Below are 26,115 nucleotides of genomic sequence, written 5' to 3' on the forward strand. Positions count from 1 at the left end.
AATGAAAAACACGCCGTAGTGTTTTAACAAACTGTGTTCTGTCACTTTAAGCTCTAATAATGAAAAATACGCCGTAGTGTTTTAACAACTGGGATCTGTCACTTTAAACGTTAATAATGAAAAATACGCCGTAGTGTTTTAAAACCTGTGTTCTGTCACTTTAAACTCTAATAATGAAAAATACGCCGTGGTGTTTTAAAACCTGTGTTCTGTCACTTTAAACTCTAATAATGAAAAATACGCCGTAGTATTTTGAAACCTGTGTTCTGTCACTTTAAACTCTAATAATGAAAAATACGCCGTAGTGTTTTAAAACCTGTGTTCTGTCACTTTAAACTCTAATAATGAAAAATACGCCGTAGTATTTTAAAACCTGTGTTCTGTCACTTTAAACTCTAATAATGAAAAATAAGCCGTAATGTTTTAAAAACTGGGATCTGTCACTTTAAACTCTAATAATGAAAAATACGCCGTAGTATTTTAAAACTGGGTTCCGTTACTTTAAAATGTAATAATGAAAAATACGCCGTAGTGTTTTAACAACTGGGATCTGTCACTTTAAACTCTAATAATGAAAAATACGCCGTAGTGTTTTAACAACTGGGATCTGTCACTTTAAACTCTAATAATGAAAAATACGCCGTAGTGTTTTAACAACTGGGATCTGTCACTTTAAACGCTAATAATGAAAAATACGCCGTAGTGTTTTAAAACCTGTGTTCTGTCACTTTAAACGCTAATAATGAAAAATACGCCGTAGTGTTTTAAAACCTGTGTTCTGTCACTTTAAACTCTAATAATGAAAAATACGCCGTAGTGTTTTAAAAACTGGGATCTGTCACTTTAAACTCTAATAATGAAAAATACGCCGTAGTGTTTTAAAAACTGGGATCTGTCACTTTAAACTCTAATAATGAAAATTACGCCGTAGTGTTTTAAAAACTGTGTTCTGTCACCTTAAACTCTAATAATGAAAAATACGCCGTAGTGTTTTAAAAACTGTGTTCTGTCACTTTAAACTCTAATAATGAAAAATACGCCGTGGTGTTTTAAAAACTGGGTTCTGTCACTTTAAACTCTAATAATGAAAAATAAGCCGTAGTGTTTTAAAACTGGGTTCTGTCACTTTAAACTCTAATAATGAAAAATACGCCGTAATGTTTTAAAAACTGTGTCCTGTCACTTTAAACTCTAATAATGAAAAATACGCCGTAGTATTTTAAAACTGGGTTCCGTTACTTTAAACTGTAATAATGAAAAATACGCAGTAGCGTTTTAAAAACTGGGTTCTGTCACTTTAAACTCTAATAATGAAAAAATACGCCGTAATGTTTTAAAAACTGTGTTCTGTCACCTTAAACTCTAATAATGAAAAATACGCCGTAGTGTTTTAAAAACTGTGTTCTGTCACTTTAAACTCTAATAATGAAAAATAAGCCGTAGTGTTTTAAAACTGGGTTCTGTCACTTTAAACTCTAATAATGAAAAATACGCCGTAATGTTTTAAAACCGTGTCCTGTCACTTTAAACTCTAATAATGAAAAATACGCCGTAGTATTTTAAAACTGGGTTCCGTTACTTTAAAATGTAATAATGAAAAATACGCAGTAGTGTTTTAAAACTGGGTTTTGTCACTTTAAACTCTAATAATGAAAAATAAGCCGTAGTGTTTTAAAACTGGGTTCTGTCACTTTAAACTCTAATAATGAAAAATACGCCGTAATGTTTTAAAAACTGTGTCCTGTCACTTTAAACTCTAATAATGAAAAATACGCCGTAGTATTTTAAAACTGGGTTCCGTTACTTTAAACTGTAATAATGAAAAATACGCAGTAGTGTTTTAAAACTGGGTTTTGTCACTTTAAACTCTAATAATGAAAAATAAGCCGTAGTGTTTTAAAACTGGGTTCTGTCACTTTAAACTCATCGACTGACTACACCAAAAGAAAAAAGCAAAGACCGATTTTTTGTCCAACTACATGTATATGCAAAAACAAAAGAGCAACGGCTTTGCTTGACATTTATCGTAAGAGTACACTTTGATAGCGCAAGGCTGTGTTTGCACTGTGTGTTCAGGCGATGTCTACTGAAGATAAGGAGAGGTTATTATCCTGTATTTAAGGCTGCATATTAGCTTCCTGAATTAGAGGGAAATTGTTCAGCGTTGGCTATTACGTGAGATGTGATCCCGGGCAGTGCAGACAGACGGCTAATTGAGTTTAATGTCATTACAGGACCCATCTTATTAAATTACCTTCAGTTGCAGATGAAAGATAAACCTTTTTTGCATGAAATATAATCAGTTTTGCATGCAGAGTTGATGTACAAAATAACATTAAAATATGCATTATCCGCAACGTTCCTGGCAAAGGATGTTTTCTTTTTAAAACTTTATCGACGCCCCAGTACATTTTAAAGTACGGCTATTTTGTGTCTAACATTTAGGTGGTGGTTTTTGTTGTTGTTGTTGTTGTTGTTTGTTTGTTTTCTGGCGGGTTTTGTTGTTGTTGTTGTTGTTGTTGTTGTTGTTGTTGTGTTTGGGGTGGGGTTTTGGTTGTTGGGTTGTTGGTGGGTTTTTTTTTTGGGGGGGGTTGTGTGAGGGGGGGTTGGGGGGTCAGGTTCGATGCTTGGTATGGAGACTGAGAGAGGAAACCCGCTGATTACCACTACAAATATTCTGGACGTGAAAAAAAAATGTTCTAATGATTAATCAGGCACATGTGCAGGGTAAGTGTTCGAGGGTTGTAACTCTTCCCTACTCAAGCACATTTTTGTTTTGTCTCACCGGCCTAGGTGGCGTCGTGTTTAGGCCATCGGTCTACAGGATGAATGACCATATGTTTGACGTCCAATAGCCGATGATAAGATAAAAAAAAATCAATGTGCTTTAGTGGCGTCGTTAAATAAAACAAATTTTACTTTACTTTTCTTTTGTCTCAATATAGTTTTCTGGGGAGTATGACGCGACACCCCTATAAACTTCGGTCGATACAGTCTAGAACAGTCTAGAGTCGAAATAATAAGTTGGCAATATTGTGATTGTTTGCACGAATCGCTGTCAAGTGCTTCATCCACACACCATGGACTTCGAAAGACTAGTTTCGGGGCACTGGTTGCAACGAAAAAAACATTAAACTTTTTTCTTTTTCTTTTTAAATGGTGACAAAATGTTGAGATAATCATATTCATTTCAACTTATTTTCGTGCTTATATCCAATTCAAGAACCCTGTCTCGGGCACACACCTCAGCTATCTAGGCTGTCTGTCAAGGATAATCGTATATTAGACACCAAATAGCTTTAGTTTTAAGGGCTGAGGTGTCGTTAAAAAACAACAATTATTTCCTTTCTTTTCCAACCTGGAGAAACGAAAGAGTTGCTTACAAATCTACGTGTTCTATTTCAGTAGTGGGCGGGATGTAGCTCAGTCGGTTGAGTGCACGCTTAAGGTGCTTGCGTCACAGGAATCGAACCACCTCGGTGGATCCATTTAGCTGATTAGGGGTTTTTTTCTCGTTCCAACCAGTGCACCACAATTGGACAAAGGCCGTGGTATGTGTTTTCCTGTCTGTGGGAAAGTGGATATAAAAGATCCCTTGCAACACTAGGAAAAATATAGCGGATTTCCTCTGATAACTATGAATGAATGAATGAATGAATGAATGAATGAATGAATGAATGAATGAATGAATGAATGAATGAATGAATGTTTAAAGACACCCCAGCACGAAAAATACATCGGCTATTGGGTGTCAAACTATGGTAATGGGGCTGATAACTATGAGTCAGAATTACCAAATGTTTGACATCCAATAGCCGATAATTAATTAATTAATCAATGTGCTCTAGTGGTGTCATGAAACAAAACAAACTTTAATTCTTTTTGTGTTCTATTTGAGTAAATCGTTATTTCATGTGCAACTTAGACCCCAGCGACTAGACTGTCTGACCAATGACTCAAATTCGACTCAACCAGAGCTTAAAGGGGCGGTTTCAAAGAAGAGACGGATCCTAGAGGACCGCCTCACCTACCCCTACACACACACACACACGCACACACACACACAGACACACACACGCACAGACACACGCACAGAGACACACACACAGACACACACATTACACAGACACACACATTCAGACACACACACACACACACACACACACACACACACACACACACACACACACACACACACACACACAGATAGAGAGAGAGAGAGAGAGAGAGAGAGAGAGAGAGAGAGAGAGAGAGAGAGAGAGAGAGAGAGACAGACAGACAGACAGACAGACAGACAGACAGACAGACACACATAGACACACACATAGACAGACACAAACATAGACAGACACACACATACACAGAAACACACACAAAGATACACACACACACACACAAACATACACACGCACACACACACACATACATTGACACAGACACAGACAAACACACACACACACACACACACAAACAGAGAGAGAGACAGACAAACACACAGACACACACACAGACACACATACACACACACACACACCAGATATATTAATGTGCCTTTGTAACCCCTTTCTTATTTTATTATATTTATTTCCATTGGATTGCCGGTTTACGAGTTGGTCTATGTGCCATTTGTTTCCTTAGAAGGGGATAGGATGTCTCCAGGTGGTAAAGCGCACGTCTGATGCGCGGTCGGTCTAGGATCGATGCCCGTCGGTGGACTTATTGAGCTATTTCTCGTTCCAAATTATGTAGTGCACCCTTATTAAAAAACAAAAAAACCTAGCTATATTTATTAAAAAATGATCTAGTCTTTTGAATTGACGTTTCTCCGCACATTTTAGCTATTTTAATTGCATATCTTGTGTTCAATGTTAAATATAGATACTTCTATGTTGACGCCTGTTCTTGTCATGTGTGTTAATTATTATGTATTTGAATTGTCCTCTTGTTACACATTGTAATGTGTCTGAGTGGTGTTTAATCTTGAATCCTGAAATCTTGTTACACACTGTAATGTGTCTGAGTGTTGTAAATAAATCTTGAAATCTCGAAACACAAGACTGGCCTTAGTTCAGCCAAACCGAGCGGACCACAGTTCGCTAGACTGGTTTATGCGCTTCGTGTTAAACCAAATGACCTCATCGGAGACCAGTCAAATAATTCTCCACTGACCATGGGGCTGGAAGTTCTTTTAAATCATTCATTCCACTGATTTCCGTGCTGATATCCCATTAAGGTTCAAACACGGTGTCCTGGGCACACACCTCAGCTATCTGGACTGTCTGTCCACGACAGTGGGTCAGTTGTTAGTTGTTAGTGGTTAGCGAGAGAGAAGAGGATGTAGTGGTCTTACAACCTATCCACTGAGTCGTTAAAACTCGCTCTGTGTGGGAGCCGGTACCGGGTTGCGAACCCTGTACCTTCCAGCCTCAACCACGACGCCACCGAGGCTGGTTTTCTACACAAGTACCTCAGACGAGCTTTACCGACTGAGAGATCCCCCGCCATCTAAGGGGGAAAAAAAGAGTTAAAGTTTCTTTCGTTTAACGACACAACTATAGCACATTGATTCATTCTTTATCGACTATTGGATGTCTAACTTTTGTTACTTTTGACATATTAGTCTTACAGAGGAAACCAGCTACATTTTTCCATTAGTAGCAAGGGATCTTTTATATGGCTTATATGGCTTAACCATGCCCCCACCAAGGCTGGTTTTTCTCTTAATTGATATTTTGTGTATTTAACTATTTATTTCAAGTGGCATTGTATTACAATTTTGACACTTTTAATGCATGTGAATATGTGGGATATGTAGTTATTCATCAGTGGTAAAACGCCCGCCTGGTGCGCGGTCTGTCAAGCATCGATCCCCGTCTGTGAACCCATTGGGCTATTTCTTGTTCCAGCCAGTGCACTACGACTGGTATATCAAAGACCGTAGAATGTGATATCCTGACTGGGATGGTGCATATAAAATATCATTGCTGCTAATGGAAAAGACGTGCGCTACAAGAGCTTGTTCTGAATGTGCACGTTAAACCCTATGACCTGATCAAATAGGTTTTTTTTTTTCTTGAGTGACAACGATGTTCAATTTCAATATACTTGCGCTAATTATGCAATTATATACATGAGATTTATTAGTTTGTAGTTATTCATAATAAATGCATATAAAATGAATATAAGTGATAATGCACCTTTAAATATAATAAGTGTTCGTCTCTTGGTTGTTGTTTTTTTGTTGTTGTTGTTGTTGTTGTTTTCCGTGGGAACGTGCATGCAACAGACCTCCTGTTACTAATCAGTAACTGTACACTGTATGACGGCAGATAATTTTCTCTTCCATGCCAACCCATTAATCATCATGTCATTCGTGCTGGGGGGAAAAAACCTTTAAAACGAAAAACCTTCCTTTGTGCAGTATGGTATTGATTTCACGAATAATACTGCATCTTAAAATAAATTCTCAAATATATTGGATCGTTGCGTTAATTTAGTTAATCATTAAAATCCGACATTTTGACACGTTTTCTAATTTGCTATAAAGGGATTTTTCAGACCCAAATCCGTCCAGCTGATATGTCGTAACGTATTTGACTAACTCAGTTAGTATATGCTATATGTATCCCAGGCTTAGTACGGGGTTGTGGTGGGTTAGCATGCATTTCTTACAAAAACACTACCGTCGTGTAAATAGCCAGCTGCCGTGTATATTGAAAAAAGATGGCGGCGTTCATTACCGTTGAATTTACTGAATGCATCTATGTACGCACTGTGGGTGTACGGATGTCAACTGGACCTGAGTACAAAACGATGTCGCATAGCGACTGTTTTACGACAGGCAGCAAGGGCATATTCCACAGGCAGGGATAGCATAGCACAATGGATCCATGGCCTTTGTTGCGGAACCAGGGTTTGGAGTGATGTGCGGCATCGGGCAATATAAATAAGGCGGTCAGCATTACAAATCAAAATATGCGATGCGGTCAGAACGATGGGAAACTGTTGAAACGGAATTTTATATTATATTACATTATATATATTTTTAAAAAATACAAATTCAATTTTTAACGAAATCCCCTATGGATACCACACTGCTCGTTGAGAATGCGGACAGGGCCATGATTGTAATAACTGATCTACTAAATCATGTAACGGGCAGCAACACTGATAACACTTGGCACGTATATTAAAGGCCGATTCCCCGGTGAAATTTCTCAAATTTAGTAGCTACTGTAAAAGAGTAATCGACAGAGGAAATCTAATTCCGTGGGTGACTTTGGAATATAACTCGAGCGCGATAAGAAAAGGAATAAGATAATTCCATTATCATAATGAACAAATTATACAAGTCACGATAATATCAGTAGTCTCGCCAATTTACAAAGAGGCCGTTGGTAATTTTCAACGTTCTCTCTCTCTCTCTCTCTCTCTCTCTCTCTCTCTCTCTCTCTCTCTCTCTCTCTTCCTCTTTCTATCTCTGTTCCCCCCTCTCCCTCTTTCTATCTCTCTTCCTCCCCTCCCTCTCTCTCTCTCTCTCTCTCTCTCTCTCTCTCTCTCTCTCTCTCCTCTCCCTCTTTCTATATCTCTTCCTCCCTCCCTCCCCCACCCCCGCTCTCTCTCTCTCTCTCTCTCTCTCTCTCTCTCTCTCTCTCTCTCTCTCTCTCTCTCTCTCTCTCTCTCTCTCTCTCTCTCTCTCTCTCTCTCTCTCTCCCTCCCTCCCCCTCTCTCTCTCCTATTACCCTTTCCTAAGTTAAAGTGTGGTTTTGTTTAATTAAAGCACATTGATTTAGTAATCATCGGCTATTAGATGTCAAACATTTGATAACTCTAATACGTAGTATCACAGGAAACCCGCTACATTTTTTTCCACTAGCAGCAATGGATATTTTATATGCACTTTCCCAGAGACAGAACAGCACATACTATGACCTTCAATATACCAGTCGTTTTCTGGCTACATAGTGGGGTTCGATTCTAGCACCCATCCAAGCATCTCAGTGAGTGTCGTACCAACGGGCGTTCTCTGGGTGTTTAATTTGTGACACTCAGTGGAACGTGCCATGCGCTCTAAACTGTATTGTCGTACTAAAGGGTGTGTACCGCCAAATCAAATCCCATAGACGACAATATTGACTCTCTCTCTCTCTCTCTCTCTCTCTCTCTCTCTCTCTCTCTCTCTCTCTCTCTCTCTCTCTCTCTCTCTCTCTCTCTCTCTCTCTCTCTCTCTCTCTCTCCGTCTCCCTCTCTGTTTATCTCCCCGTCTCTACCCTCCCCCGCACATCTGGTATATCAAAGGATGTGCCTCCTACCTGCAGCGTATCAATCGACATATACACCACGGATATAAATACTATCACCCTTTAGCTGCTCATTTCAAAAATAGCGGGTAGTAGTAGCACAACAGTATTCAGTACATTGACACTAGTTCAAATAAAATTACAGGAATTTACATTTTATCACAACAAACACTGTCGCATTTATCACCAATGGCAGGACTTGTGGTATTAACTGCTCTATCAAAGTTTAGGTGCACCTCCAGGTCCCAGTTGTAACAGGTCGTTTCGCCCCAAGTACTAGATCGCCCACGTCGTTTCGACCACGGTCCATTTGTACCAACAGCATAGTCGTTTCGCCCTAAGTACTAGATCGCCCACGTCGTTTCGACCACGGTCCATTGTACCAACAGCATAGTCGTTTCGCCCTAAGTACTAGATCGCCCACGTCGTTTCGACCACGGTCCATTTGTACCAACAGCATAGTCGTTTCGCCCTAAGTACTAGATCGCCCACGTCGTTTCGACCACGGTCCATTTGTACCAACAGCATAGTCGTTTCGCCCTAAGTACTAGATCGCCCACGTCGTTTCGACCACGGTCCATTTGTACCAACAGCATAGTCGTTTCGCCCTAAGTACTAGATCGCCCACGTCGTTTCGACCACGGTCCATTTGTACCAACAGCATAGTCGTTTCGCCCTAAGTACTAGATCGCCCACGTCGTTTCGACCACGGTCCATTTGTACCAACAGCATAGTCGTTTCGCCCTAAGTACTAGATCGCCCACGTCGTTTCGACCACGGTCCATTTGTACCAACAGCATAGTCGTTTCGCCCTAAGTACTAGATCGCCCACGTCGTTTCGACCACGGTCCATTTGTACCAACAGCATAGTCGTTTCGCCCTAAGTACTAGATCGCCCACGTCGTTTCGACCACGGTCCATTTGTACCAACAGCATAGTCGTTTCGCCCTAAGTACTAGATCGCCCACGTCGTTTCGACCACGGTCCATTTGTACCAACAGCATAGTCGTTTCGCCCTAAGTACTAGATCGCCCACGTCGTTTCGACCACGGTCCATTTGTACCAACAGCATAGTCGTTTCGCCCTAAGTACTAGATCGTCCACGTCGTTTCGACCACGGTCCATTTGTACCAACAGCATAGTCGTTTCGCCCTAAGTACTAGATCGCCCACGTCGTTTCGACCACGGTCCATTTGTACCAACAGCATAGTCGTTTCGCCCTAAGTACTAGATCGCCCACGTCGTTTCGACCACGGTCCATTTGTACCAACAGCATAGTCGTTTCGCCCTAAGTACTAGATCGCCCACGTCGTTTCGACCACGGTCCATTTGTACCAACAGCATAGTCGTTTCGCCCTAAGTACTAGATCGCCCACGTCGTTTCGACCACGGTCCATTTGTACCAACAGCATAGTCGTTTCGCCCTAAGTACTAGATCGCCCACGTCGTTTCGACCACGGTCCATTTGTACCAACAGCATAGTCGTTTCGCCCTAAGTACTAGATCGCCCACGTCGTTTCGACCACGGTCCATTTGTACCAACAGCATAGTCGTTTCGCCCTAAGTACTAGATCGCCCACGTCGTTTCGACCACGGTCCATTTGTACCAACAGCATAGTCGTTTCGCCCTAAGTACTAGATCGCCCACGTCGTTTCGACCACGGTCCATTTGTACCAACAGCATAGTCGTTTCGCCCTAAGTACTAGATCGCCCACGTCGTTTCGACCACGGTCCATTTGTACCAACAGCATAGTCGTTTCGCCCTAAGTACTAGATCGCCCACGTCGTTTCGACCACGGTCCATTTGTACCAACAGCATAGTCGTTTCGCCCTAAGTACTAGATCGCCCACGTCGTTTCGACCACGGTCCATTTGTACCAACAGCATAGTCGTTTCGCCCTAAGTACTAGATCGCCCACGTCGTTTCGACCACGGTCCATTTGTACCAACAGCATAGTCGTTTCGCCCTAAGTACTAGATCGCCCACGTCGTTTCGACCACGGTCCATTTGTACCAACAGCATAGTCGTTTCGCCCTAAGTACTAGATCGCCCACGTCGTTTCGACCACGGTCCATTTGTACCAACAGCATAGTCGTTTCGCCCTAAGTACTAGATCGCCCACGTCGTTTCGACCACGGTCCATTTGTACCAACAGCATAGTCGTTTCGCCCTAAGTACTAGATCGTCCACGTCGTTTCGACCACGGTCCATTTGTACCAACAGCATAGTCGTTTCGCCCTAAGTACTAGATCGTCCACGTCGTTTCGACCACGGTCCATTTGTACCAACAGCATAGTCGTTTCGCCCTAAGTACTAGATCGCCCACGTCGTTTCGACCACGGTCCATTTGTACCAACAGCATAGTCGTTTCGCCCTAAGTACTAGATCGCCCACGTCGTTTCGACCACGGTCCATTTGTACCAACAGCATAGTCGTTTCGCCCTAAGTACTAGATCGCCCACGTCGTTTCGACCACGGTCCATTTGTACCAACAGCATAGTCGTTTCGCCCTAAGTACTAGATCGCCCACGTCGTTTCGACCACGGTCCATTTGTACCAACAGCATAGTCGTTTCGCCCTAAGTACTAGATCGCCCACGTCGTTTCGACCACGGTCCATTTGTACCAACAGCATAGTCGTTTCGCCCTAAGTACTAGATCGCCCACGTCGTTTCGACCACGGTCCATTTGTACCAACAGCATAGTCGTTTCGCCCTAAGTACTAGATCGCCCACGTCGTTTCGACCACGGTCCATTTGTACCAACAGCATAGTCGTTTCGCCCTAAGTACTAGATCGCCCACGTCGTTTCGACCACGGTCCATTTGTACCAACAGCATAGTCGTTTCGCCCTAAGTACTAGATCGCCCACGTCGTTTCGACCACGGTCCATTTGTACCAACAGCATAGTCGTTTCGCCCTAAGTACTAGATCGCCCACGTCGTTTCGACCACGGTCCATTTGTACCAACAGCATAGTCGTTTCGCCCTAAGTACTAGATCGCCCACGTCGTTTCGACCACGGTCCATTTGTACCAACAGCATAGTCGTTTCGCCCTAAGTACTAGATCGCCCACGTCGTTTCGACCACGGTCCATTTGTACCAACAGCATAGTCGTTTCGCCCTAAGTACTAGATCGCCCACGTCGTTTCGACCACGGTCCATTTGTACCAACAGCATAGTCGTTTCGCCCTAAGTACTAGATCGCCCACGTCGTTTCGACCACGGTCCATTTGTACCAACAGCATAGTCGTTTCGCCCTAAGTACTAGATCGCCCACGTCGTTTCGACCACGGTCCATTTGTACCAACAGCATAGTCGTTTCGCCCTAAGTACTAGATCGTCCACGTCGTTTCGACCACGGTCCATTTGTACCAACAGCATAGTCGTTTCGCCCTAAGTACTAGATCGTCCACGTCGTTTCGACCACGGTCCATTTGTACCAACAGCATAGTCGTTTCGCCCTAAGTACTAGATCGCCCACGTCGTTTCGACCACGGTCCATTTGTACCAACAGCATAGTCGTTTCGCCCTAAGTACTAGATCGTCCACGTCGTTTCGACCACGGTCCATTTGTACCAACAGCATAGTCGTTTCGCCCTAAGTACTAGATCGTCCACGTCGTTTCGACCACGGTCCATTTGTACCAACAGCATAGTCGTTTCGCCCTAAGTACTAGATCGTCCACGTCGTTTCGACCACGGTCCATTTGTACCAACAGCATAGTCGTTTCGCCCTAAGTACTAGATCGTCCACGTCGTTTCGACCACGGTCCATTTGTACCAACAGCATAGTCGTTTCGCCCTCATGTAGGGTTGTTTCACCTTAAGTTTTATTTTGCTAATAAAAACATTTATTCATAAATTTATCCTATATTCATCGATTTTTTGCTTAACCTTACTGATTGCCGTCAGTACACACAGAGTTTAATATGCGGAATGGTTTATCGTTTTAATATTTGTACTAGGTTAAATTTCATCTTATTTCCATAAATATTGTTGGGGGGTTTTCGTACGTACGAAATTATTTGAAGACAAAATCCAGTTTGGGCTTCTTACAAATATTTTGACGACCAGAAACACATTGAATATACAGACACTGATATTCTAAACAAGAAAATATATTTACTATGCAAGTTTAATCGTAGAAATATTTTATTAGTCGGAAACATCTTACAATGCAGCAAACATAGGAATGTCCCTTTAATCTGCTAATCTCCTCGCCAGCAATAAATAAAAGCCAATAGACGGAAGTGGGGGTGAAGGAGCGGGAGTTACTAGCCTTCCCTCGTCAACTTTGACGATAATGCATTTCCTTCCCCGTTGAAAATCAAAAGAATACATAGCTGTCCGTCCCACAGTTGCTGTCATCTTCCGTCGTCTATGACATTTTTAAAATGTGTAATAGAAGCCATAAACATGACCATTACGAATCCGCCATTAGCACTTAGCTCCGTGGTCTAGACAATAAGCTGATAGACAATCACCCTGACGACAGAGGTTCACATCCCGTTAAAGCTGGCTAACACTTTTATTCATCTTTGTCATCTATCACCCTCTGCCTATCATTCTGGTTATGTATGTATGTATGTATGTATGTATGTATGTATCTAAGAATGAATAAATTTTTTAAAAACTAAAAAATTATTATTTTCTATTTTGCCCCAGGGATTCGAAATTGATTTTAAATTAACCGTTGTGATACACAAAATATAACTGGTTTTCGGTCAGTCTTTTTTTTTAATTCCTCCTTCATAATTTTACCAATATCAATGCTACGTCAATTGTAAATTATTAGAAAAAGTATTTTATCTCTTTCTACGGCTTTACCAGATTCAACGTTGATTCCAAATGGCTGTTTTGTCTGTAATGTACGAATCCAGAAAGCCTCTCGTTCAAGTCTCAAGAGGTCTGTTTCGTCTTTTGAACCAAGTATCAGGGGTTGTTCAGTTGGAATTATTTCAAAATTTCCATCTAACGAATGGTCTGGTAGATTGAAGTGATTGGCGACAGGGGTGTCAACTTCATGCCGAATATCATACTTGTGACAAACTGCTATAATTCTCAGTTGGTTTTGCGTTTGTCCTACGTACAATCTAATTAAAATTAGCTCCACTATTACTTAGAGAATAACTAACGAGCTACGTGGAATTATGGATTATCTGTCCCGAGTGAATTAATGTTGTAAACCCGAGCCTCTGGCGAGGGTTTTACAGCATTAATTCACGAGGGACAGATAATCCGTAATTCCTCGTAGTGAGTTGGTTATTCTCTTTATTACCCATTGTCAATCTTTAACGATTTTAAAAGTATATTTACGTTCTCGCTGCTGTAACAACTAACAAGCTCTACCAGCCATAACAACATATTCATACGCGCCGTTACCGGTGCACACCCAACAGTATTCACCAAAGAATAGTTCCAAAAACCCCCATTCAAAATAATAAAATAAAAACATTTTTAAACATTTGTACATATATTTGATTTTTAATTCCGTAAATGTTCGTATCGTAAAAAAATATTTGAAGTTCGTAGTAATAGTTTGACCGATTAATGGAATTATGAATGAACAAAAAGTAGTCCCGGCAGTATGTAATTTTAAAGCCAGCCAATCAGTGACTGTAGAAGCAATCTGCACACTGTGCAGAGATCGAACAAATATTGCCCCGTATATTTGAGCCCATATGGGTAATAAATGTGGATCTAACACCAGTCATTTGGAGCTCATGTCCACCAATCAAAACTTTACTTGCAGAATCATGCCAGTGATTTAAAACTAACAACACTGCGTAGTCCCCAATGTCCAAGTAACATTTCGTCTGGAAATAATAATTTAAATATTGACCAATCACACTTCGCCTTTTATAACGTTATTTGGGAGCATACAAGTTCTAAAAATATCGGGCGAGTCTATTTTAGTGGCCGCAGTACAGCGAACCATACCAATACGTACGGGGTGGGTTATCAGTCTTCAATTTTACATTAAAAATTATTTATTTATTTATAAAACCCCCCAACTAAATCAGTCTTCAGTTTTACATTACACATTATTTATTTTATAAAATAAAACATGTTTTAAGGCATTCGTAATGCACACGAAACATGTCGTATACCCTTAGGATAATTCGGAATGTTTTCAAATTATTTTTAAATCACTGGCAGGATTCTGCAAGTAAGGTTTTGATTGGTGGACAGGAGCTCCAACTGGCTGGTGTTAGATCCACATGTAATAGTGGAGCTTATTTTAATTAGATTGTCCTACGTACTGTTTTTTTTTTAACATAAATTACAGGTGATTAGATATACTACATTTACTGAATCACAGTTCACAAGTACCGGTAGCACTTGTCACAAGTTTCGGTAGCACAGGAGCCAGTGCTTATTGGAGTTGATTGGTTATGCTGAAGTTTGTATGGTTTATAGTCTTCAGTTGCCCTAAGGGGATTTTCTAATTCTCGAACAGTTTCAGATTTAATTTTTCTTAAACACCGTTTTGAATATCCCCCAGGTTTTAAAACACTAAATAAAAGTGAACAAGAATAATTGAAATTCTGTTTGTTACTCAAATATCTGTGAAATCTAATAATCTGAGATTTAACAATGCCTTTAAAGGTGTGGTGTGGGTGAAAAGACTTGCAGTGGAGAAGTTGATGTGTGTCTGTGGGTATGAAAACACTTTGTAGTCTAGGTAACCTGATGTTTCAAACTGTGTACCTTTATAAATTGTTACATCCAACACGTTTGATATTGTCATCCTTTTGATTTAATAGCTCAAAAAGGTTCCAAAATTCTTGTTTGGAATGTGGCCAAATGATAAGTATATCGTCGAGATATCTGAGGTACAAAAGAGGTGTTTACTCGATTTCTTTAAAGCAGCTTCTTCCCAATAGGCGACATAGATGCACAATTTGGACTAAAACGTTTGCCCATAGCACAGCCACACACTTGCTGATACATTTCTCTATCAAACTCAAAATCATTTCCTTTTAGGCTTAATTCTAACAACTCAATAATGTTTTTATCTGGTCTGTTTGGATCTGGGTACTTATTAAATGCTCTCTTAACTGAATCAATGTCCGCATCAATACCTATGTTGGTGTACATGGAGTCAATATCAAGGGTAACCCAAAATGAATTTTTTGGGATTTTGGTTTTTGATAATTTTGATAGAATATCTGCAGAGTTTTTCACAAAACTTTCAAGTCTGTTTGCAATTGGCTTTAAGTGAAAGTCTGTGTATTCTGAAATATTGTGCGATTCTGATCCAGTCTGAAATGACTGGACGACCGGGTGGTGTGTTAATATCAGCCCATGTATCGACTGGCTTGTAGATTTTTGGAAGTAAATAAAATTTCCGGGTTTGTGATTGTGACCTGGCTTCTAAATATTTTACTTGTTTTTTTATTAATATGTCCCTGATCTTTTAGACATTGAATAATTGTATTGAACTTTTTACAATTCTCAGGCCAAATATCTTTGTCTAATTTTTTGCAGTACTTTGAATTATTAAGCTGTCGATGGGCTTCCCTGATATAGGTTTCCCTTGATACAATGACAGTGGCTGACCCCTTATCTGCAGGTTTTATAACAATTTTGCGGTTTTTGCGTAGTTTGGTGAGAGTACGACGTTCCATGAAAGAAAGATTTTGTTGATCCACTATCCTTTTATGTATGTATGTATGTATGTATGTATGTGTGTATGTATGTATGTATGTATGTATGTACGTATATACGTATGTACGTATGTATGTATGTATGTATGTATGTATGTATCTATGTATGTAAGTATGTATGTATGTATGTATGTGTATATGTGTATATGTATATGTATAGAAATCCAATTTCGTCTACGATTCCAATCTGTTTCGACTCTAGTCTGTCGGTTTTCTCCGACTCTGTCTTCTGAGCTGTCACCTACCAGTCTCAGCTTCTTCCACTGGTACTTCCGTGCACCCACCTGGCATCCTCGTCCTCTGTCGCTAATAAAGCTGGTCTGGTCCACGGCACTAACTAACGACCACCATTATTAGGGGAGTATAATAGTTGGTTACAAGTGCCTCTTAACAATGCCAGCAGTAACTACTGAACACCCCCCGAATTGGTCAGACTAAGCCCACAGCTAAAGCTGATGGTAGATGGCAGGTGTGTGACACGGACAGCCACAAGAGACAAGCACGTATCGCGGTTGAAGAGACAAGGACTGGCATGTGGAGGTGGACAGCGAAAGAAGTTGAAAGACAGGAGTTGCGAGATTGGAGAAAACCCCAGATGGGATTAAAAGGGGAGAAAGGAAAAGAGGCAGGGGGATTAAAATAATAATAATAATAATAATAATAATAATAATAATGTTTTAAAAAAGCATTTTCAATACCGTATATCTGCACTAAACTACTTTTTAGTAAAAAAAAACAAAAAAAAACAGAATAGACAGATTAATATATATATATATATATATATATATATATATATATATATATATATATATATATATATATATATATATAACCCAACACATATACATATCATAGATGTGTGATTGTGATGGGAAATAACAATAAAAGTAAGATATTTACGTGTAATGACAGCTATCTTGGATTTGGTACACTAGCCTACCGTGTTTAGAAAAATTTAAGTAAATTATTAAGATGTCTTTTTTCTTTCTCCTCCCCCCCCCCCCCCCCCCCCCCCCCCCCCCCCCACACACACACCGACATAGTGGCCTGCACGGTCTAGCTATACTTAAGCATAGGAACGGACCTGAATTTGCCTCCGCCATGTTTCAGTCTGTAGCTCTACACAAGATGTGATCGATATTTTCACTGTTTGTAAGCTACTGCGGTTTGCTGTGGATTTCTGCATACGGTTTCGTGTAGACCGATAACACGATGAGTCGCACCATATGCATGTTCTTACACACCCGTTGGTGAGAACATTAGGCCTATTCGTTATTTTTTATAACACATACTTCTTAACACATATACGTGCGATAACATTTTACAGACATACGACTGGCTGCACCTAGGTGATGACCAGAAAGAAAGAAAGAAATGTTTTATTTAACGACGCACTCAACACATTTTATTTACGGTTATATGGCGTCAGACATATGGTTAAGGACCACACAGATATTGAGGTAGGAAACCCGCTGTCGTCACGTCGTCATGGGCTACTCTTTTTGATTAGCAGCAAGGGATCTTTTATATGCACCATCCCACAGATAGGGTAGTACATACCACGGCCTTTGATACACCAGTCGTGGTGCACTGGCTGGAACGATAAATAGCCCAATGGGCCCACCGACGGGGATCGATCCCAGACTGACCGCGCATCGAGCAGGCACTTCACCACTTGGCTATGTCCCGCCCCCCAGTTATGACCATGTCACCAATGCCATACAATCCAGTGAAATAAAAAGAACGGTCAAATCGATCACTTCGTGACGTACAAGATAACCTGAAATTGACTTGTCTATGACGCAAAAGTTAACTATAATTGCAAGGGCCGTCGGGGGCGGATTATGCTTTAGGTAAGGGGGGGAGGGGGGTAGGGGGGTCCGAAACAATATGTAAATGTTTATAATTTGAAATTATAAATTTTACGTGAACATCAATTTAGATCTACGTGGTGGGGTTGTTTTTTAACCCGGGGGAGGGGGGGGGGGGGGGGGGGTCCGTACAACTGGGAACCCCCATAATCCGCCTCTGATCGTACATAGGTTTTTTTTTTTGGAAAAGGCATTTTAAATTTTACTGGGGGGTTTTCAGGATATGTAAGAAATGGAATACAACATGGGTGTTCGTTAGATACTATTTATGTAACAACGAGTTGTTTAAAAACGTATCCATATCGCTTTCGCTCGTTAATTACGTTTCAAAACAACTCGTAATATAAATGGTATCTAACGGCATCTCATGTAGTATTCTCTATTTATGACATCCATCTGGTAGCCGTATCTATAATAATCTTGGGGCGAGACGTAACCCAGTGGTAAAGCGCTTGCTTGATACGCGGTTGGTTTGGGCCCATTAGGGCTATTTCTCACTCCAGCTAGTGCATCACGACTTGTACATCAAAGGCCGTGGTATGTGCTATCCTGTCTATGGGATAGTACATATAAAAGATCAATTGCTGCTAATCGAAATGAGTAGCCCATGAAGTGGCGACAGAGGGCTTCCTCCCTCAATAGCCGTGTGGTTCTTAACCATATGTTCGACGCCATATAACCGTAAATAAAATGATTGAGTGCGTCATTAAATAAAACATTTCCTTCCTTCCTGTAATAATCTGAAAGTCGAAGACCCTAGTTTGAATCCGTGAAAATAGACACTAAGATTGCTTAATAAAAGAAACCTGCAATATATTGGGATAATAGAGTGAAACAAAAAACGTCTGTGACTTTTAAACATCGATATACCATTAAACGTAAACTTGAGCTCGTCTCCATAACCGTTACTTCTCAGACGTATGTGCGTTTTCAAAAATATGAAAAAAATGAATTTTGTGGTGTTAGAAAAACCAGGATGACCCGAAACACTTCGGATGTAATGAAACGGATAATCTAAACAATAAAATCCAAGCAATATCTGATTTTAATGATAAAAAAACTGCTTTAATAGTGAAAATATACGCCGTAGTTTTTAAAAACAAGAGTCTGTTACAGTCGCAGACTATGATTAACGTACCACCGTGTCAAGCCAAGCTTGACACATGTATGGGGTACCCGTAAAAAAAGGACTAAAATGTTGTGCGAAACTAGGGGTGTTGTAAAAACATCTGGTTATACCGAAAATGAGCCATGAAAGGTACCATTTTCTTCAGTTAATACTTTGAGGTAGGGGTTGTAGTACTGATATTTATGGATCATAGTTCGGTTGATATATTGCACATAGTGTTTTTAAACACAAACGATATGTTGAAAATTATCTTGTAGATGAACTTAACAGTCTCGTTCTTTGACATTTCTACCGGCCTCGGTGGCGTCGTGGTAGGCCATCGGTCTACAGGCTGGTAGGTACTGGGTTCGGATCCCAGTCGAGGCATGGGATTTTTAATCCAGATACCGACTCCAAACCCTGAGTGAGTGCTCCGCAAGGCTCAATGGGTAGGTGTAAACCACTTGCACCGACCAGTGATCCATAACTGGTTCAACAAAGGCCATGGTTTGTGCTATCCTGCCTGTGGAAAGCGCAAATAAAAGATCCCTTTCTGCCTGTCGTAACAAGAGTAGCCTATGTGGCGACAGCGGGTTTCCTCTAAAAAAAACAGTGTCAGAATGACCATATGTTTGACGTCCAATAGCCGATGATAAGATAAAAAATCAATGTGCTCTAGTGGCGTCGTTAAATAAAACAAACTTTACTTTTTCTGACATTTCTTGAATTACCCCAAAGTACTACAAACAACGGACGTAGCAAATAACGAGTGTACCTACAAGAGTATCAGGGTTAGACTGACTGTATTCTAAACTGTGCTGCCAGCTTAGCCAAGACGTTATTTAACTCAAAGCTTGGACTTAGTTTAAATTTTTAGTAAATACACACCGTAATGTTTAAGTACATGTGCATTCAACAGATACGAAGGTGAGATTTAGATCAGTCGGTTGAGCGCTCGCCTGAGGTGCTTGCGTCGCTGGATCGAACCACCTCAGTGGATCCATTCAACTGGTTGGGTTATATCTCGTTCTAACCAGTGCACCACAACTGGTCAAAGGCCGTGGTATGTGCTTTCCTGTCTGTGGGAAAGTGCATATAAACGATCTCTTGCTGCTAATGGAAACATGTAGCAGGTTTCCGCTATAAGACTATAATGCCAAAGTTACTAAATGTTCGACATCCAATAGCCGATGATTAATTAATCAAGGTGCTGTAGTAGTGTCGTTAACCAAAACAAACTTTAAGTCTTTTTTTTTCAACAGGTGCTATCATGGTCCCATTACCAATGGCCAGCATTTTAAGATGCCGTTAAGAAATGGTAGTTTGCCGAAAACGAGTTTACAGCAGATCAGTAAAGATATAGACCGCAACATGTGAAGAAAGATGGGTATACTGGTAATGAATGATCATTACTGCAGAACTTGATTGTTTTTTAATGTGTGAATGTGGATTTTAAAGATGAAAATGTCTCAGATTACCTTCAGATTAATAGAATAAAACATTTCATTTCATTTATTTATTTATTTTTGATTACGTTGTCAAAGTTATAGTCTTTCGTCTACGTCCTTGCGCATTCATTCTCAGGGACCGGCCTCGGTGGCGTCGTGGTTAGGCCATCGGACTACAGGCTGGTAGGTACTGGGTTCGGATCCCAGTCGAGGCATGGGATTTTTAATCCAGATACTGACTCCAAACCCTGAGTGAGTGCTCCGCAAGGCTCAATGGGTAGGTGTAAACCACTTGCACCGACCAGTGATCCATAACTGGATCAACAAAGGCCATGGTTTGTGCTATCCTGCCTGTGGGAAGCGCAAATAAAAGATCCCTTGCTGCTAATCGGAAAGAGTAGCCCATGTAGTGGCGATAGCGGGTTTCCTCTCAAACTCTGTGTGGTCCTTAACCATTTGTCTGACGCCATATAACCGTAAATAAAATGTGTTGAGTGCGTCGTTAAATAAAACATTTCTTTCTTTCATTCTCAGGGCGTCTGAAGGACGTTGACATAGAGAAGGCGGAGGGGTGGGTGAGGGAGATTTTACTTTAATCTCAGTATTCCCATAAACGTACGAGAAAGGGGGCAGGGGGGGGGGGGGGGGCAATAGCCCGAGTACAGTTAGAGTACTCGGGCTAGGGGAACAACTGCCCCCCCCCCCCCCCCCAGTACTGGAAAAAAAACAAATTCAGGAAAATATTATACAGACATTCGAAAAGAATGCGCTAACCTGAGACATTTTAATCATGTATTTCCATCATTCTACCCTCAAAATTAGTTGTACAACGGTTGCAATGCTAATATGAATTAATGTTATTATCCACATTCGGGCATCTTCGCTTAATTCGGGCAAAAACCAGCCCCCCCCCCCCCGCCCCCTCTATAAAAATGGGAGCCCGTACGCCTATGAGTTTTCTTTTCATTCTGGTACTGCTTCCATGTATGTTTTGTTTTGTTTAACGACACCACTGGAGCACATTGATTAATTAATCATCGGCTATTGGATGTCAAACATTTGGTAATTCTGACTCGTAGTCATCGGAGGAAACTCGCTACATTTTTCCTAATGCAGCAAAGGATCTTTTATATGCACTCTCCCACAGACAGAAAACCACATACGGTACCACGGCTTTTGTGAAGTTGTGGTTCACTGGTTGGAACGAAAAAAAAACCCATTCAGCTGAATGGATCTACCGAGGTGGTTCGATCCTGCGACGCAAGCACCTCAAGCGAGCACTCAACCGACTGAGCTAAATCCCGCCCTCTCCATGCATGGCTGCAGTGTGTTCTCATAATCCTTTGTGGCGGGACCTTAGCTCAGTGGTACAATGCTCGCCTGATGCGCGGTCGATCTAGGATCGATTCCCGTCGGTGGGCCCATTGGGCTATTTCTCGTTCCAGCCAGTGCTCCACAACTGGTGTAACAAAGGCCGTGGTACGTACTATCATGCATGTGGAATGCTACCAATCGAAAAAAGTAGTCCATGAAGTGGCGATCGATAGCGGGTTTCCTCTCTGAATATCTGCGTGGTCCTTAACCATATATGTCTGACCGACGACATATATAACCGTAACTAAAATGTGTTGAGTGTGTCATCAAATAAAACATTTCCTTCCTATCAAAGAAAATGGCAAGGCGTTGGTGTTTTATTTGCCCTCGCTTCGAAGATTACTATATCCTGTGTACGGTGGTACAAGGTCTTATGCCACCTTCTCCAGCCCTCCTCTTGTTGATATTGACATGTTGGAGAAGGCTAGAGGAAACTATGCAATGCTTTGACAACCTACTGTGTCTAAAATACAAATTATTTCCCTAAATCAGAAGTCACCGAGCTATAGTTTGGTTATTCTCGAGTCCAGTCATGACATTAAACTCACATGTTGTTAACCAGTATGCCTACCAACGCCACACACACACACACACACACACACACACACACACACACACACACACACACACACACTGTGCGAAACGAACCTGCGCTACATACTTTCTTGTGGTGACGTAGAGCAAGGTGTGTACCCATTGAGCTATTTTTAGTTCCAGCCAGTGCACCACGACTGGTATATCAAACGTCGTGGTATGTGCTATCCTGTTTGGGGGTGGTTCATATACAAGATTCCTATTGCTACTAATGGAAAGATGTAGCGGGTTTCCTATCTAAAACTATATGGCATACTTACCAATTGTTTGACATCCAATAGCCAAATGATTAATAAATCAATGAGCTCTAATGGTGTCGTTAAACAAAACAAACTTACTTTCTTAGAAAATATTTTAAATCCCCGCCTATTATATGCAGTGATCACGTGACAATCAACCGTTGCACACGGCACTCACAGGAACGGAACCGGTCAAAGACGGAAAGAGACCACGTTTTTTCACAACACAAAATAAAAGCTTGAGTAAATATATTCCGCTCGAATCAATTCGTGACTTCTTTGCCTAATTGGGTAAGATATCATATACGTATTTTGTATGTCCAATATATTGTATGCGAGAACGATATTTTTTCATGTATTTTAACGATAATTGAGCGAATCGAATCTTGAATTATTAGCTGTTGTCGAGTGGTATTTACACAAATATTTACCCGTCTCATCAATATTTTGATTTATTGTTTGTGCATTTAGATAATATATAAGACCGTGTAACTAAATACGCAAATGGTAGTTAGTTAGTCTGTGAATTTATAGGCAATTTTAAAAAATAATTAACGTGAATTGAAAAGGCTTCAAACATGGCGGATGGCAGCCGTGACGTCACAACCCAAGCGTGCACTGGTTTTTCTTTTGTTTTCAAGCCATTGTTATGATTTCCATGCAATAATACTGTCTTAATATTTTATACATCAATAATCAGTGTAGCAAGACTTACCATCGTTCCAGCATTTAGTAAAGTCAGTGTTAGGGTTAGTGATACTTGTATAGTGATAGTATTAGCATGGTGCAAGCAGCAATGTTGAATGTAACAATCATCAATATTCAGAAATCTTTCCCTGTCCTCTGTTGAATAGATTATAGAGGGACACATGTTTTTGGTGAGGCCTGTTTGTTGGAAAGAGTTCAACCCGTACCCCTCTATATCAAATTCTCTAAGACTAACATTAAAGGGACACACCCTAGTTACGGCTAGTTGTTAACCATTACGGAGTTGTTTTTCGCTATTAAAGCCATTTTTTCACAAATAAAATTGCACTTTACTTACCGTTTATTATTTAGAATATACATTTCCATTCACCTGAAGTGTTTTTTGGTAATCCTGGTGTTTGTAATACCACAAAATGCATTTTTCGTATTTCTGAAAAACTGATGCATCTTTGAGAAAAAACCATTGAGCAGACAACGTCTAATCTATTTTTAGACGAAATATTTCCATTTCAATGTCACAGACGTTGGTATACCACGTGACCGTTATTTTGGTTCGGTTTGTTTTCTCGTGCACGGTTCGCGCAATCAACATCCGATTTGTTGTTGTTCATTTGTGAGATTTTTCTTCACCGTTCGTGAATATTTTCAGTAACAATGAAGTTCAGACAAGTAAGTATCTCAATACAAAACGTTACAAACCCTTAAAACCAATAATTTTGCTAAGTCCTACGATATCTGGAGAGGGGATACAACCAGGACAGAACAGTTGGAACATGTCCAGGAGAGGTGAAAAGAACACACCCCAAATCTGTGAAAATTGTCGTGACGTAGGCATTGTTGTGCTTCGAGCGACATCTACCGGTGACGTCAGAATACAAACTTTCAAAATTATTTCAAGCAATTGGGACATGGGGATTCCTATGGTATTTATCGATATAAAACCTGCTTTTTCACTCCATTTGATAAAAACATGATCTAAGTGTGTTACAGGTTTGTAGATTAACCAAATTATAATTTATTTTCGCTGGATGGAACTAGGGTGTGCGGCTTTAACCATTGAAAGGGGGTACGGGTCGAACTCGTGCCGGTTTATAAATAATATAATCTTTATTGAGGCCCTTACTGTGGCTTACAAAAACCTTTTGTCAGGAGGGTGGGAATTGCTGTACCTACACCTCACAACAGTGATTGATTCTTTTCTTTGCCTATTTAACTACTAACAAAACAATTTTGTAAGCTACGGTTTGTTTATTTCATAACAATTAATAAATATTTCACATACAAATTCAGTTAATCATACACAGGAAAAACATAGTCCACATTATGCAACAACATAAAAATGTATCAACTTAACCATAAATATAAAATTAAGAATATTAATTTAAAGTTTGAAAACATGATATAGTGTGAAATGGCAACTTGGGGATTAATTAATTCAACAGCATTTTGTAAACCAAGAGTTATGGCGTCAGTTGTTGTTAAACATGAATTGTGACATCGTGCATATTTAGAAATTGACTAGTATTCAGGGCTAGATCGATATTGTCTAGCAGTGTGTAAAAGTTGGCCAGCTAATTTAGTCCACTGAGCAAGAAAACTGAAGTAATACTAGCCCAAGTTATCTGCCATTTGAGAGCTAGATGGTCATTTGGACATTAGTCGCTTTCTCAGCCCTGGAAAAAACTATAGCAAAAACACACAATTGCTGCCTTTCACTGGGTAGGCAGAGATTCCCGCTGTAATACAACAATAACTAGACATCAAATACCATGTTACATTAATGATCGCTGATAACAAATATATTTGACATACAACCTCGGCAATCATGAATTCTCGACGACCATTTTTTGTCTTTGATATATTCAGGGTTTTTTGGCCGTGGACATTTTCTTAATTGCATATTAATCACTAACTGTCCAAATGTCCATCTAACTCTCGAACAGTAGAGTACTTGAGCTAAAGTAATACATGTATGGATTAACCAGTAAAGGTATACCACTGATCCCAATTTAAGCAGGGCATAAAATTTGGCACAAACGATTTTGTCATTTGTCTGTCAGGTATGCAAAACAGTTATCAACATAAACGATGAATCGTTCATGCAAAAGCTGTAATCGTTGATCAGAAAATCTTTACCAAAATATATCACTGTTTTTGGAAGACAATAAACCTACATTGCCTATGTGAGAAAGATGCAATGTATCCATGTACTTTTGTTATAAAATGCTACCTGCATTAGCATGTCACTGACATGTTTACCGTAGTTTGCTGAAATCTCAACATGCTGATGTCACGATATTCGGCGCTTGAAGTACACTGCAGAACATTTATTGGTAGTTTCTTAGAATATTATATTATATACCGATGCAATTTAATGACACTGATAAAAACAAAATGTTAAATAAATTATAGACATGTGTCGTGAAAAATCTCTCACCACTATTCCAAGCCAATCAGAATAATTTGGCCGATTACAGATTCTCTGCAGAGTTTGACACATGTATAGCTTCTTTCGGGCCGAATCGGGTCTATTAATAGCAAACACGATGTCATTCTAGTGACTACCTAGTCTTGGACAAAATGATCCAGTGTTCTCGCTGCTCCATTTAAGCGGGGCGGCCTGCCCCGATATTCCATTTTGCCGCCCTCCTTTCACGTTGTGCGCCCCTCTTTATTTTCCAGCACCTGTCTCCGCTATTTCCAAATGCACACTTTTTTTCCACACAAAAAAACAACGATCAGTCTGCACACTGGACATCAAAGGAAACAAGCTGCGTTGTGTACGAAAAAGCAATTGACGA

At 40.4% G+C, this 26,115-nt stretch overlaps 1 protein-coding gene across 2 annotated transcripts in view; it reads left to right on the forward strand.

Moving 5' to 3' along the window:
• Positions 1-22,773: 22,773 nt before the first annotated feature.
• The window catches only part of LOC121381007 (zinc finger RNA-binding protein-like), a 42,578-nt gene continuing 39,236 nt past the window's right edge, over positions 22,774-26,115 (forward strand). For both annotated transcript variants that reach the window (XR_005959031.1, XM_041510083.1), the window contains exon 1: positions 22,774-22,897. The gene's annotated coding sequence lies outside the window, so the exon portion shown is untranslated. The remainder of the gene's footprint in view (positions 22,898-26,115) is intronic.

This window comes from Gigantopelta aegis, chromosome 2, assembly GCF_016097555.1.
Source record: "Gigantopelta aegis isolate Gae_Host chromosome 2, Gae_host_genome, whole genome shotgun sequence".
In the NCBI taxonomy this organism is placed as follows: Eukaryota; Metazoa; Mollusca; class Gastropoda; order Neomphalida; family Peltospiridae; genus Gigantopelta; species Gigantopelta aegis.